The sequence below is a fragment of the Pristis pectinata genome, chromosome 1 (genome assembly GCF_009764475.1).
Source record: "Pristis pectinata isolate sPriPec2 chromosome 1, sPriPec2.1.pri, whole genome shotgun sequence".
Taxonomy (NCBI): Eukaryota; Metazoa; Chordata; class Chondrichthyes; order Rhinopristiformes; family Pristidae; genus Pristis; species Pristis pectinata.
Window position 1 is genome coordinate 53,030,275 of NC_067405.1, and position 15,096 is coordinate 53,045,370.

Below are 15,096 nucleotides of genomic sequence, written 5' to 3' on the forward strand. Positions count from 1 at the left end.
TCCTCCTTCCTTAAAGCCCAGCTCTTCAACTAATTTGAAGCAGTAACGCATCAATGTACACCTTCAACTAATTTGTCTTGTTATCTTGTCTAATTTCTTCTTAGGCTCGGCAATCATTTTGTTTTACATTAATTAAACCTCCATAAAGTGTCTCCAGACATTTTATTACAATAACGGCATTTTACGCAGATGCAAGTTATTTTTATGTGTGATTATATCTTTTACACTAATGTTCTTGTGCCTTGCTTAACAAGTTGCACATAAGGTTTTGCAGACTGTAAAATTAGTTTAATTATAGCGAAGCAGCGAACAAGCTGCTGGGGGAACTCAGTGGCTCAGGCAACATCTGTGGAGCGATATGGACAGTCGATTTCCCACAAGTGAATACTGTCCATTACCTTCCACAGATGCTACCTGACCAGGTGAGTTCCTCCAGCATCTTTTTCATTGCTCCAAATTCTAGGATCTGCAGCCTCTTTGTTTCTCCCTCTTAAATATAATGAATAGCATTACAGGAGCGATGGCATTGAAAGGCAAAATAGCATCCAAAATACAATTATTTTCCTTTTGCTTCTTAAACAAATAGAACTTTTTTCATTTATCGTTATGTTATAACAGCATTTTACATCAGTGTATTAGGTGTGAATCCTCACTAAGACCTGGTGTAATTAACATCGACAAAGATTATTTGTCACCACTTCAAAGCTACAGAGAGGAGATGGCAATAATGAACAGATATTTTCTTTTCCTGCTCAGAACTTCAGCCACTACTTCACATGTTATGTGAACGAATGACATAAAACATTATCTATGGTATTTTCGTAAAACAAACCTTGCAGTTCCCCCTTGAGGATGTAGCTTGTACTGCAACACAACTGGGAAATGCTGGTAAAGAGTTAAAGAGTTACCCCAAGCAAAGCTGATGCGGATTTCTCTCATTTGAAACAAGTCAACATTTGCTTCTATTACAAGGCGTTCCAAGTTCTTTGCCAATTCTTTACAGAGTACATTCTGCTGTACCCCCAGTTCTTTCTGCAAAACGGCTCCGTTCGTGAGAATTGCCTTTTGTTTCAGCTAATCTGTCAATTTTTTTTCACGATAGCTTTAATATTCAGTTTTACTTCAGTCGTGCAAGAAGTAAAGAAAGCGCCCAAAGGGGCATTACTATTCCGATGACGATGATTGTAAGCAGAATAAATTAAAGTATGCACAAGTTCCGATCTGATTGCCAACATTACTGAATGGTTGTGAAGTTAGTAGTGTATTTTACTCTGACATTTCAGAACGTTATTCTTATACAATGATTCCTTGCTAGATGTCTTCCTTTCTATTTGCCCGGCAGTTAATAACTTAATTCGAGCTTCTAAGTGCTGGCCAGGACACGAGTCGTGACTACTTCTCACATCTTTAAGGATACACCATCAACAGCGTTAAACATTATTCTTTCTTGTCCACATATTACTACTTCAGACTTGACCAGGCTGCAAAGCCAATGTTATTATATATATTTGCATTGATATTTAATTCAACGTTAAAGTGACAGATTGTTGCCTTCACTCGTGCATTCTCCTTTAAATAAACAAATACTTGCAACGTGTGCACAGATATTGTAATGTTGGCGCATCATTAGACCAGGTTAATTAGTATATTCAAGGAAGAGTCGTCTGTTAGCTTTACTGCAGCGTTTTATTTTGTTAACAACGGACGGGGTGGGAGTCCACTGCTAGTTGTTAGAGGTTGCTAAAATCTTATTCTGCCAGAACAGAGGGACATGAGGTCTGGGTTCTAAAATAGAAAGGTATGTTACAATCCCAACCGCTTTCAACAGTTAACGCTTGCTTCCTTTTGCAAACGAAAAGAAAAAAACGCAAACGTGCAGCACGCTTACTCTACGGCTTAAAGAAAACAGACAAACGATATAATCTGTCGCCTAGAAGTCAAACGCCAAACGTGAGGAAACGGCTTGCTGGGAGTCGGAGCGCGAGTTATGAGAACGCGACTCACTTTGCTAACACTGGCGACTGCAGTTATTTTTACAGATGCTAATTCCGCTGTAGAAGATCAGCCAACTCACTCTGTATAATATATCAGGACATGGCTTTCGTGGGAGATCCTGGAGCTCCGGATAAATCTGGTTTTAGGTGACAGAACAAACAAGTGTGTGTTGTACTTACCAACCAGAGTAGGACTGGATCCTCAAGAATGGGGGGGACTGGGGAGGGGGAGGGGGGGGGAATCTCTCTGCTTCTTTCCAAGCTGCAGATAGCTGGTCCTTCTGTTTAAGATGTGGAAAGTGAGGGGGTGTCGAGGGGTAATCCAGAACAGAGGCTGCCAGTCACCGTACTGTGCACTCCCAGAGTGTGTAGCAGCTCCTCTCGGGTTGCCTGCTTGAAGTTTAGTGCTGGAAACACTGTCAGGAGAGTGAGTGATCAGGACAAGGGCATCATCATTAGCAGGCAAGTCTCCGGCTTCCTGTTACATCACTCTCACCCCGCCTTCAGCTCATGATCAGTCCTGGGGTGGGAGGCTGAAAGCCGAGCCTTACTCGGGAGCCCCTCTGCACCCAAGGTGCAGCCTACCCGACTCCTCTCCCGGCGGAAACCGGCGGTGGGGAACGCATGATATGCGCCAGCTACTGATCCGTGCCAATAAACTTCATCCAACACAATCAGTACTAAATAATGAAAGCCCGATCACAACCTCAAGCCTATCAGTGGAGCACTGAATACACAGAGCCCACACACACACACACAGCCGGACAGAGCTTGTTGTCCAAAGAGTGGGACATAACTTGGAATCACCGTCATTCCTATCGGCTGGAAATATTAATTTCAGAGGTAAGGGAAATAACCAGAAAAGCGAGATTGCAATTGGAAGGGGGGCGGGGAATAATCAGCCACCGTTCACAGACTTAGGTCGTTTCAGGCGTTGTTTTAACTCAGGTTGCTGAATACTATAAGGGAAAAGAATGTGTTAGACGTCCAGAGAAGCTCAGGGCAGCTACAGTTCTAGTTTATTTTACTCAGTAATAGAAATCATGATCCCCAACGGGTAAGACTTCACTGTTTGATAAAGGGATTTCCACGGCTCCTGAGCCAGTGATCAGCAGCGAGAGCGGACTTCAGCACAGACCAGAACCGGCACCGTCACTGCCGGTTGACAGGGGATCAGTGCGACTGGGATACCGAGTCCACGGGACAGTTTCTCTGACACGGACCCCGGTGGAGAACTGTAGAATCTTATACCGAACACTTACACCTATGCCATTGATTCTGGCACCGTACAATGTTGAAATCAGGGAGCTACCGCAGACTAACCATTGGAAGGCCAGTAAACTAACAGTGCACATCACCCGATTTATGTTTCGAATCAGTCCAGAGGGTCTCCATCGGCTCACAATATTGAGTTAATCCGAATGCAGCGTGGTTTGGGACATTCTGTACCGTCTACGCAGAACAAGGAGTCCAGTGTCCATCTCTGTTAGTGTCTATCTCTGCTGGTGTCCATCTTTGCTAGTGCCCACATCTACTGGTGTTCCCTTCTGCTAGTGTCCATCTCTGCTGGTGTCCATCTCTGCTAGAGTCCATCTCTGCTGGTATCCATCTCTGCTACTGTCTATCTCTGCTAGTGCCCATCTCTGCTAATGTCCATCTCTATTAGTGTCATATTGGTGTCCATCTCTGCTAGCTTCCACCTCTGCCCGTGTCCACTCCTGCCGGTGTCCATTTCTGTTGGTGTTTGTCTCTCCCTGTGTCAATCTCTGCTGGTATCCATTGCAGCTGGTGCCATTGTCTGCTGCTGTCTGTATTGCTGGTATCTCTGGTGGTGTCCACTTCTGCTGACGTCCAGCTCTACTGGTGTTCCCTTCTGCTAGTGTCCATCTCTGCTGGCGTCCTTCTCTCCTGCTGTCCAGTTCTGCTTATGCTTACCTCTGTTGGTGTTCCCTTCTAGTTTCAGTTTCTGCTTGTGTCCGTCTCTGCTGGCATCCATCTCCGCTAGTGTCCATCGCTACTGATGTCCACTTCTGCCGGTGTCCGTCTCTGTTAGCTTCCATCGCTGCTTGTCTCTATCTCTGCTAGTGTCCATCGCTACTGATAAACACTTCTGCCGGTGTCCGTCTCTGTTAGCTTCCATCGCTGCTTGTCTCTATCTCTGCTAGTGTCTCTTTCTGTTAAAAAAAACAAATTGTTGAAGGAACTCGGTGGGCCAAGCAACATCCGTGGAGGCAGAGGGAGAGTCGACGAATCGGGTCGAGACCCTGCATTTGGACCCTGGACTCCACTACCTGCGGTCTTTTGCACCTGCCTTTCTGTTGATCTCTTCTTGAGGCAATCTTTACCTCACATCCAAATGCAGACGGACTTTTCTGAATGGCCTGTGTCCTTATTCTAACATCAATGATATGATCTGGAGAACATGGACCAGAATTGGTAGTGTTTGGGTTTCTTTAAATCGTAAATGAAAGTTCAGCATCCGAAATACTGGGGTGATGCCTCAGACATTCAAATGTGACATGTAATGTGAAGACTGACCCATCTGAACAGCCTGCAACATTCCCCAGCATTCAAAACATCTCGGGGAGGGCTCACTAAGCCTCTGTAACGCGGGTGCAGCATCAGACACTGGACAAGCTAGCAGAAGCTAAATGTTATCCATTCCACGGTTACATGTTTGACAGAGGTTTGAGCGGTTTATCTGATCTATTTTCAGATGTCGTTTCTGTACTAGACTGTCAGTTATAATTTCAGTATCAGAAGCATTTCAACGCGTTGGAATATTTGCTGCCTACAAATGCTGTTGATTCGGAAGCTGCCACTCTTTCCCCTCCACATACCCACCCACCCTGCCGTGGCGGCACTGAGTGATAAACTGGCTTTAAGGACTGTCTTTCTCTTTGCACAGATGTTGCCTCACCGGCTGAGTGTCTCCAGCATTTTCTTGTTTTTTTTTATTTCGGGATACACTGACCGGACCATAATCTGCTCCAAATTCAACATCAGCGGCAGTTTTCAAAAACCGACTGGCCTTTCGCAGAACTGGAGGCAGCCGCTCGGCAGGGTGCGAAGGGAAATGCTTTTAATTGCAACACTTGTTCAAAGAAATCTGATTCAAACCGGTACATTGCAAAGCATAATCCCCATTCCCCAAAACAGCGCATAGATATATCAGTGGACTTTACCGACGAATTACACTGGCTGCATTCCAATCGTTTATTTTTAGGAAAAGCATTGCATTTTAATAGGGAAAATGGATGCGCTGTCGATTGATTTTAATTAAATAATCCCGTTACAAAGTGGGTCTTGACAACTTTCTAACAGGTGGAAATGTCACAAAACTTCACCAGCCTCCCCCCCCCCCCCCATACCCCTCCCCCACCATTTTACGGGTGAGTGGCGCCCCCCAATGCCACTTGCTCGAAAAGATGTGAGAAGCCACTGAATGTGCAAACCTAGTCAAATTCCCTTGTATTTTTTTTCCGGGGTTGTTGTTTGCAATTATTTTGTTGACAACAAGCTTTACATTTTGAAAGAATCAATCACCACTTATTTAAATAGTTTGCAGATTTACCAAGCGTGTTGTTTGTTTAGATTTTGCCTTTGATTTCTTGCCAACAGTTAATGAGGACCCGAGTACCAGTTTAAACTTTTTTGGAGATCTTTAAAAATAACTGGAGTCGGATGGAGAGGGGGATAATTTAGTGCGATTGTGCCGAGACCAGTTGTGACTTTTCAACACAGTAGCACAATGGAAACAAAGGAGGAACGGCTGAGAGATTAAAGTCTGAACATAGACGAGAAACGCTGGCAGTTTGATTAAAAGTAAGTGTAGTCTTAACCACAAGTAGTTCTCCTCGAATGATTCCTTATCGGACACCATATCAAGACTTTCTTCACTGACACATTAAAGCAAACTTCTTCCATTCCTCGATTTCCAAAAATCCCGAAGTCAACAAACTGAGTAGCTGAATTATATCAAATCCCACTATCTCCCATGCTTTATTCTCCCCTTCAAATAATCCGCTCTGGCATATCTTCGCCAACATATATTCGTCCTCATCTTGATAACGAAATCTCCCCGGTCGATTTAAGGCACATTAATAGGCTTTTTAAAAAATATTTCTATGGGGTGATATTTCTGAGCTCCTCACACGGACGTGTGTTCCACTGGATGCTCATATTGGGAATTTAGGATTTGAGAGGCAGGTTATTCTCAGATTAAAATGAGTCCCGAAGCTCTCACGGCAAAATCCTTACTGATTTAAGGAAGGGAATGCAGTATGACTGTATTGTGCATCTTTTTCCTGAATCCATCTTTTGCTGAAACCCTAATTAATATCAGACGTAACCTCAACATTTCAGTAAACCACTGTTGACCTGCATAGGCTCCAGTAAACCCCGGATTTACAACTCTCGCGTTCAAATTCTACCATTGTTTTACACCCCCCCCCCTCCCTCCCTCCCTCCCCCCTCTCTCCCTCCCCCCTCTCTCCCTCCCCCCAGTAACCTCCACCAATCCACAGTCCTCCATTTGTTGTGTGGCACTACTTTTGACACAAAAGATTAAGAATACTCTTAAGGGGGAAAATCAGGAGGGCAAAGAGAGGGTAATAGATGAATCTGGCAGGTAAATTTAAGGAAAATCCCAAGAGATTCAAAGATCCCAAAGAGTAAAAGGGTGACTAGGGAAAGGGTGGGTCCCCTTAGATATCATCAGGGCCGCCTAGGTCTCAAACCACAGGAGGTATGTGGGATTTTTAAAGAATATTTCTCCTTGGTGCTAACTGAGGAGAAAATCATGGTTGCTCAAGAGATAAGGGAAATGAGAGGAGATGTTTTGGAGGAAATTCATATTTTTAGGGGAGGAGATATTTGCAGCCTTACAGCACATTAAGGTGGATAAATCCCAGGGCCTGATGGAGTGCATCCTCGGACTTCGTGGGAGGCTAGAGGAGAAATTGTGAAGGTCCTTGTGGAGATATTTGCTTCATCATTAGCCAGTGGTGAAGTTCCCAAAGACTGGAATGTGGCTAATGTTGTTCTGTTGTTTAAGAAGAGTAGCGAGGACAAGCCAGGGAACTACAGGCCAGTCAGCCTGACGTCAGTGGTCGGGAAGTTACTAAAGGGAATTCTGAGGGACAGGATCTACCAGCATTTGGATAGACTGATCAGGAAGAGTCAGCATGGCTTTGTGTGTGGAAAATCGTGTTTGACAAATCTTGTAGTGTTTTTAGAAGAGGTAAACAAAAAGGTAGATGAGGGTAGGGCAATGGATGTTGTCCATTTGGACTTTAGCAAGGTCCCATATGGTAGGATGGTCTGGAAGGTTAGGTCCCATGGAATTCAGGGAGAGCTCATTAGGTGGATTCAAAATTGGCCCAGAGATAGGAAGCAGAGGGTGGTGTTGAAGGTTGTTCCTTGGAATGGAGGCTGGTGACTAGTGGTGTGCCGCAAGGGTCGGTGTTATTCATTATTAATATAAATGATTTGGATGCTAATGCACAAGGCTTGATCAATAAGTTTGCAGATGACACAAACTTAGGCGGTGTTGTTGATAGTGAAGAAGGTTATCCTAGATTACAGGGGGATCTTCATCAGTTAGGGAAGTGGGCCTAGGAGCAGCAAATGGATTTCAATACAGATAAGTGCGAGGTGATGCATTTTGGAAAGTCAAACCAGTGTAGGACTTATACTAGGGCACAAGGGAGTATAATGGAACAGAGGGATCCAGGATTACAAGTGCACAGCTCATTGAAAGCGGCTTCACAGGTGGACAGGGTGGTGATAAAGGCATTTAGCATGCTGGCCTTCATCAGTCAGGACACTGAGTATAGGAGTTGGGACAGTACGTTACAGTCGTATAAGTCGTTGGTGAGGCCGCACTTGGATAACTGTGTACAGTTTTGGTCACCCTGTTATAGGAATGATGTGCTTAAACTGGAAAGAGTGCAGAAAAGATTTATGAGGATGTTGCCAGGACTAGAGGACCTGAGCTAAAGGGAGAAGTTGGCCACGCTAGGTCTTTATTCCTTGGAACATAGGAGAATGGGGGGGGGGGGGGGGGGGGGGGCCACCTTATAAAAATGCTTAAATTTATCAGAGGCTTAAATAAGGTAGATGTAACAATCTTTTCCCCAGGGTAGGGGAGTCTAAAACTAGGGGGCATAGATTTAAGGTGAGAGTGGAAAGATTTAAAAGGGGCAACTTTTTCACACAGAGGGTGGTGAGTACATGGAATGAGGAAGTGGTTGAGGCGGGTACAATAGTGTCATTTAAGAAGCACTTGGATAGGTACATGGAGGGGCGGGGCTTAGAGGGCTATGGAGCGAATGCAGGAGATTGGGCCTAGCTGTGTGGGCACCATGTTCGGCATGGACTTGTTGGGCTGAAGGGCCTGTATCCTTGTTGTATTGCTCTATGACTCTACAATCATGCTAAATGGAATAGACTCAGAGCAGATACGGAAGCCCAAAGCTAGGCTTGAGATGCTGTGGGCCATCAACAGCAGCAGAAATGTTTACCTCCACGATCTGTAAGATCATGGTCTGGCATACTCTTCACTCTACCAATACCTTCAACTAAGGGGATCAACCTGGTTCAATGAGCAATGCAGAAGGGCATGATGTGAGCAGCACTAGGCATACCCAAAGAATGGTGAGGGGGCAGCCTAGTGACCAGCAGAAGTCCTTTGAAGTCTTCAAGAAGTGTCTCAGCAGTGACTCACTGCTTGCCAGCCCCAGTAGAACATTCAAGTTGGCATGCAATGCCTTAATTATGGAAATAGCACGGTGATTATTCATGCAATGGGTGATGGAATAGAAATTGCTTTCAGAATGCAGATTGAACTATTAACCTATTGCTCATTGGTCCTCTAATATATCTTCCATGTCAGATACATTATTGTGGTTGCCCTATCAAGGTAGACTTGCAAAGGTCAGTTGCATTGTCCATCTGTATCTGCCATTAACCTTCAATGTTTATCTAATTGCTGAAGATTTTCTAGTTGTGGCAACAGACATTACTTTTGCAACACTGAAAGATACAGTAGTCACACAAGTGTGCGAATGCACTTTACGTGAGTGGACTGATAATTGATCATTGCCTTCTGATTCTCAACAAGTAATTTCAGCTTTCAATCAATCCGGTGTTTTTGGCATGGGGCCATCACGTCAAAAGAATCACCCATTGCAAACATGAAAGCCAAAGTCATGGGCTTTGTGTACTGGCCTTCCATAACTTGGAAAAATGAACAGCAGGCTGCACAGTTTCAGCGGTGTACACCTTCACCCCCAATGACAGGTCCAATCCTGGAAATGGCCAACCAGACTATTTCAACAATTACACATTGATTATTGCCGGAGATAGGGTAAGTGTTTCTTGCTTTGATAGATTCAATTTCAAAAGGCTGGATGTCAATCAATATGAAGCTGGCCAATGACTCAGAGAACCATATCATTGCTCGTATAAAATCAGAGGTGATATTAACTTGAATGTTTTACTGCCATGGGGTCATGTAACTTTCTTACAAATGTGATTGTATTGCAAATATAGCATTCTTATATTGGTACACCATATTGGCCTTTCCCAGTTTACTTTTACATCTGTATATAATTTATGAGCATCTTTGATTACCAAGCCAACCATCATAGATCATGTAGAGCACATCAGGCTATTGTGAGAGGGTTACTTAAGTGTGTATTTGCATGAAATTTCTCCCTCTACCAGGTCTCAGATTGAAATTCACACAAATTGGGATGTCATAATGTATAAATCTGCATCTAAGTAATTCTCTTATTCTGAACCCGTGCCAATATTTTGTAGGTGATTGTGTTACATTACACAAAAGATAGAATTGAATCACTGCCTTACCAGAATTTGCTTAATTAAACACTTCTTATTCTGCATGAATGTATTAAAATAAAAAACTTATTAGAGAGTGCCCTCTAGTGTACAATTACACACAGAACACTAGCAGCTAATGCAGTGCATTGTCACATTATTTTAATCCAGGTTTTTATAATGTGTGTGCATATAGATGTAAGCAGACTTTAAAAGCCCTAGGTCACAAAATGTATTTCACTAATATTAGATGTCTTATATTAGATGTCACACACTTTAATACTTACAATCCATAGAAACATAGTATTGTAGAAGACACAGAACAGTGTTAAAGTTTAAGGTTCAAGACCCTTCATCACAGCTGTTCTGATGATGAAGAGTCTTTGACCTGAAATGTTAACTCTGTTTATCATTCCACAGACCTGCCTGGCCTGCTGTGTGTTTTCAGCATTTTCTGTTTTAATTTTATTTAATATTATAAAATACCTAAAGTCAAAGTTGAGTTTATGGTCATATGCACAAGTACCTGTATACACAGGTGCAATGAAAGACTTACTTGCAGCAGCACATGGCATCATATAAGCAGCATTCACAAGTAAACCATAAATATAAGTTTAACACAATTTTTACAAGAAAGAGCACAATTAGAACAAAAATAAACAAAGTTCATTTTAGTGAAAAGTGATCAAAGTGATCATAGTGTTGCTAAACTGTAGTGTTTAGGGTTTTGCTGGTTGGTTCAAGAACCAAATGGTTGAAGGGAAGTAGCTGTTCTTGAACCTGGTGGTGTGGGACTTGAGGTTTCTGTCCCTCTTGCCCAGTGATAGCTGCGAGGAGATGGCATGGCCTGGATGGTGGGGATTTTTGATGATGGATGTTGTCTTCTTGAGGCAGCGCCTCCTGTAGATACTGCTGATGGTGGGGAAGGATGTACCCGTGATGTATTGGGTTGAGTCCACTACTCTCTGCAGCTTCTTATGTTCCTGCGCATTCAAATTGCCGTACCAGACCTTGGTGCAACCAGTCAGGATACTTTCAACAGTACATCTGTAGAGGTTTGTTAGACTGCTTGGTGAAAAGCTGAACCTCCTCAACTTCCTAAGAAAGTAAACACTGTGGCGCGCTTTCCTTATGATTGCATCTATGTGCTGGGCCCAGGACAGGCCATCCGATATGTTAACGCTCAGGAATTTAAAGCTGCTGACTCTCTCCACCGCTGAACCCCCAACGTAGACTGGTGCATGTTCACCATCCTTCCCCTTCTTGAAGTCAACAATCAGCTCTTTAGTTTTGCTGACATTGAGTGAGAGGTTGTAGTTGCAGCACCACTCAACTAGGTGTCCTATCTTGCTCCAGTAAGCTGACTCATCGCCACATGTGATTTGTCCAACAACAGTGGTGTTGTTGGTGAATTTGTATATGGCATTGGCGCTGTGCTTAGCCACACAGTCATGTGTGTATAGAGAGTAGAGCAGAGGGCTAAGCACACAGCCTTGGGGTGCACTTGTGTTGATGGTCAGCGAGGAGGAGAAGTTGTTACCAATCCTCACTGATTGAGGTCTGCAGATGAGAAAGTCGAGTTGCAGAGGGGGGTACAGAGGCCCAGGTCTAGAAGCTTGATGATGAGTTTGGATGAGATGATCGCATTGAATGCCAAGCTGTCATCGAACAGCAGCCTGATGTGTGAGTTCCTGTTGTCCAGATGGTCCAGAGCAGAGTGAAGAGCCAGAGAAATCACATCTGCTGTTGACTTGTTGTGGCAGTAGGCAAATTGGAGCAGATCCAGGACTTCGCTGAGGCAGGATTTGATTTGCGCCAGAACAAACCCCTTGAAGCACTTCATTGCGGTTGATGTAAATGCTACCGTACGGTAGTCACTGAGGCAGGTCACCATTGGGCACTGGTACAAAAGATGCCTTTTTGAAGCAGAAGTGAGAGAGTCAATATATCCATAAATCCTCCAGCCAGTTGGTCCACACAGATCTTTAGTACTCAGCTGGATATGCCTACAACATTACTTCTTTCTAACCTGTTGGCTACATTTGGATAATGAGTGTGCAGGCACAATGAACACATTTTAAAGCTTGACAGAAAGAAAAACATTACTTGGTGTTGGCAGTGTTCAAAACACTTCAATAAACTGAGATGCAATTAAAAGGCATCATTATTCAAATACTAAAATCTTTCACTTCATCTTCCCTTTTTGGTTTACAGGAGGGCCAATCTTACTGGCAGATATTCTTCCTTTAGGATTTGCCTGATCCAGAATCTAATCGCAGATGCAATGTGCAGCCAATCCTGTTGAATGATTACTGAAGGAAATAACCTACCAGACTTAATAGATAATGTTTTCCATTAAAACCAAGACAGTATTACTGAAAAGAAAAAGAAGGCAAAGTATTCCTAATATAGGAATTGGGATAACATCTGCACAAAATCCTGTTCCCGCGACCTTTTCAAATACAGCTGGTTACATACTGTGTTACTAGCAAGCTTACATGTAATTAGAAGATAATATACATGTAGGTAGTAGGGTGAAGCTGTGGTCATGCTATTGCTTGTGCAGAAGTAGGACCAACTTAAACGCTGTTTCTTCTTCTTTTCTCATGACTGAAATGAATGACAATTTTTCTCCCAGAGCGGGGAGCTGTGATTAAGAGAGTGATTTTCAAGCTGGTTAATCATAAGTCAATGGTTATCAAATGGTTCTGTACAAAAACACTCCCAGCAAGTGCAGACCTGGATTTTGTGAGCCATTATTGAATTTGGAACTCTCAATGTTCATGAAATTGGCAACTGCCTACAAAACTTGAACAGTGTTAACAGAAAGTACGCAGTTAATGGCAGGACCCTTAATAGTGTTGATGTACAGAGGGATCTTTGGGTCCAAGTCTATAGATCCCTGAAAGTGACCACACGTCAAAAGGGTGGTAAAGAAGGCGTATGGCATGCTTGCCATTATTAGCCAAGGCATTGAGTTCAAGAGTCAGGAAGTTATGTTGCAGCTTTATAAAATTCTGGTTAGGCTACATCTGGAGTATTTCATTGAATTCTGGTTGCCCCATTATAGGAAAGTGTGGAAGCTTTGGAGGGAGTGCAGAAGAGGTTTACCAGGATGCAACCTGGATTAGAAGGCAAAATAATATGAGAGGTTGGACAACCCAGGGTTGTTTTCTCTGGATCGTTGGGGGCTGAGAGGACAACTGATAGAAATGTATAAAATTATGAGAGGCATAGATAAGGTAGACATTCAGAATCTGATATCCAGGGTAGACATGTCAAATACTAGACGATGTGCATTTAAGGAGAGAGGAGGAATGTTCAAAGGAGATGTGCGCATCAAGTTTTTTACACAGAGAGTGGTGGTTGTCTGAAATGCACTACTATGGTGGAGGCAGATATGATAGAGGAGTTTAAGAGGCCTTTAGGCAGGCAATTGAATATGCAGAGAATGGGGGAATATGGACCATGTTCAGGCAGAAGGGATTAGTGTAATTAGGCATTTTTAGCTGAATTAGTTCAACATAACATTAAGGGCCGAAGGGCCTGGTCCTGTGCTGTACTGTTCTATGTTCTAAAGCAAACAAAACAAAAATGCCCAAAGTGACTAAAGCTGGCCAGAACTATAAAAGCATTAACAATTTCTATAAGTATTTTAACAAGTGTTAACAATATGAGCTTTGGTCCTATAGAAAGTGGCCCTGGGGAATTAATAATGAAAAGCAAGGAGACAGCAAATGAATTAAACAGGTAATTTACATTATTGCGCACTGCGGATGATATGAGCAATATTCCAGAAATAGCTGTAAATCAGGAATTGGAAGGGAGAGAAGAAGTCAGGAAAACTACAATATCCAGGGAATTGATACTGAGAAAATTCTTGGGGCTGATGTATTATTGTGTCCTGAGGAACTTAATCCTAGAGTATTAAGAGATAGTTGATGCATTAGTTTTAGTCTTCTGAAATTCAGAGAAGGTTCCATTAAATTTGAAAATAGCAAATGTGTCATCTTCACTCAAATAGGGAGGGAAACACAAAGCAGGAAACTACAGGCCAGTCAGCAAAACATTTGTCACAGGGAAAATGTTAGAAGCTATTATTAGAAGGGCAATTAAAATATAGGTAACCAGACAATCAGTGTGGTCTTAATGAAAGGGAAATCATGCTTGACCAATTTATTGGAGTTCTTTGAAAAAAAATATGCTGTTGAAAAAGCAGAACTTCTGAATGTACTAAATTTAGGTATCCGGAAGATATTTGATAAGGTGCCACATCAAAGGTTATTTCAGAAAATAAAAGCTCATGCTGTGGAAGATTAGTTGGCTTACAGGAAACAGAGAGTAGACATTACTGGGTCTTTTTCTGGGTGGCAAGATGTAACATGTTGTGTGCCACAGGTATGAGTATTGGAGTGTCAACTTTTTATAACTTATATTAATGACTTGGATGATGACGCCAATGACATGATGCTGATGAGAAAAGATCGGTGGAAAAGTAAATTGTAAAAAGGACATAGGATGCTGGGAAGGGACATAGATAGGTTAAGTGAGAGGGGAAAATCTGGCAAATAGAGAATAATGTGGGGAAATGTGAAGTTGTCCATTTTGACAGAGAAAAAAATGAAAAAGCACATTTTTCACGAGCAGCCTGGATGTCCTGTTGCATGATTTATAAAAGCTAGTATGCTGTAATTAATTATCAACAGAATATTTGTTTATTGCTAGGGGAATTAAATACAAAAGTAGGGAAAGGGTTTATGCTTCAGTTAATGAAGGCATTGGCGAGAAAAAAAATCTGGAGAAGTGTGTACTATATGGTCTCTTTATTCAAAGAAGGATGTAAATGTGTTGATAGCAGTTCAGGGAAGATTTACTTGACTAATACCTGGAAGGGGCTGATTATCTCATGAGAACTGGTTGGACAGGCTAGGTTTCTATGTGCTGGGAGTGCAGAAGAGTGAAAGATGACTTGATTGAACATAAATGATCCTGAGGTCCTTTTCAAAGTGGAGGTGGAGAGGAGGCTTCCTCATGTAAGAGGATCTAAAACTATGGGTCATTTTATTTTTAAAAAATAAGTGTTCCCCATTTAGGACAGAAATTAGGTGATTTTTTTTTCTCTTGGCGGTTGTGAGAATTTCAAATTATCTTTCTCAAATGGGGGAGAGGGGATGCAAGCAGTCTTTGAAATGCTTTAAAGCAGAACTAGACACTTGATAAGCAAAGGGTGAAAAGTTATTCAGGACAGGAAAGAATGTGG

General features: G+C 42.6%; 1 protein-coding gene across 1 annotated transcript in view; it reads right to left on the minus strand.

Annotated features, from left to right (window-relative positions):
* The window catches only part of LOC127570264 (calcitonin gene-related peptide type 1 receptor-like), a 76,118-nt gene extending 73,552 nt beyond the window's left edge, over positions 1 to 2,566 (minus strand). Inside the window, exon 1 of the mRNA XM_052015622.1 lies at positions 2,175 to 2,566. The gene's annotated coding sequence lies outside the window, so the exon portion shown is untranslated. The remainder of the gene's footprint in view (positions 1 to 2,174) is intronic.
* Between the last annotated feature and the right edge of the window lie 12,530 nt (positions 2,567 to 15,096).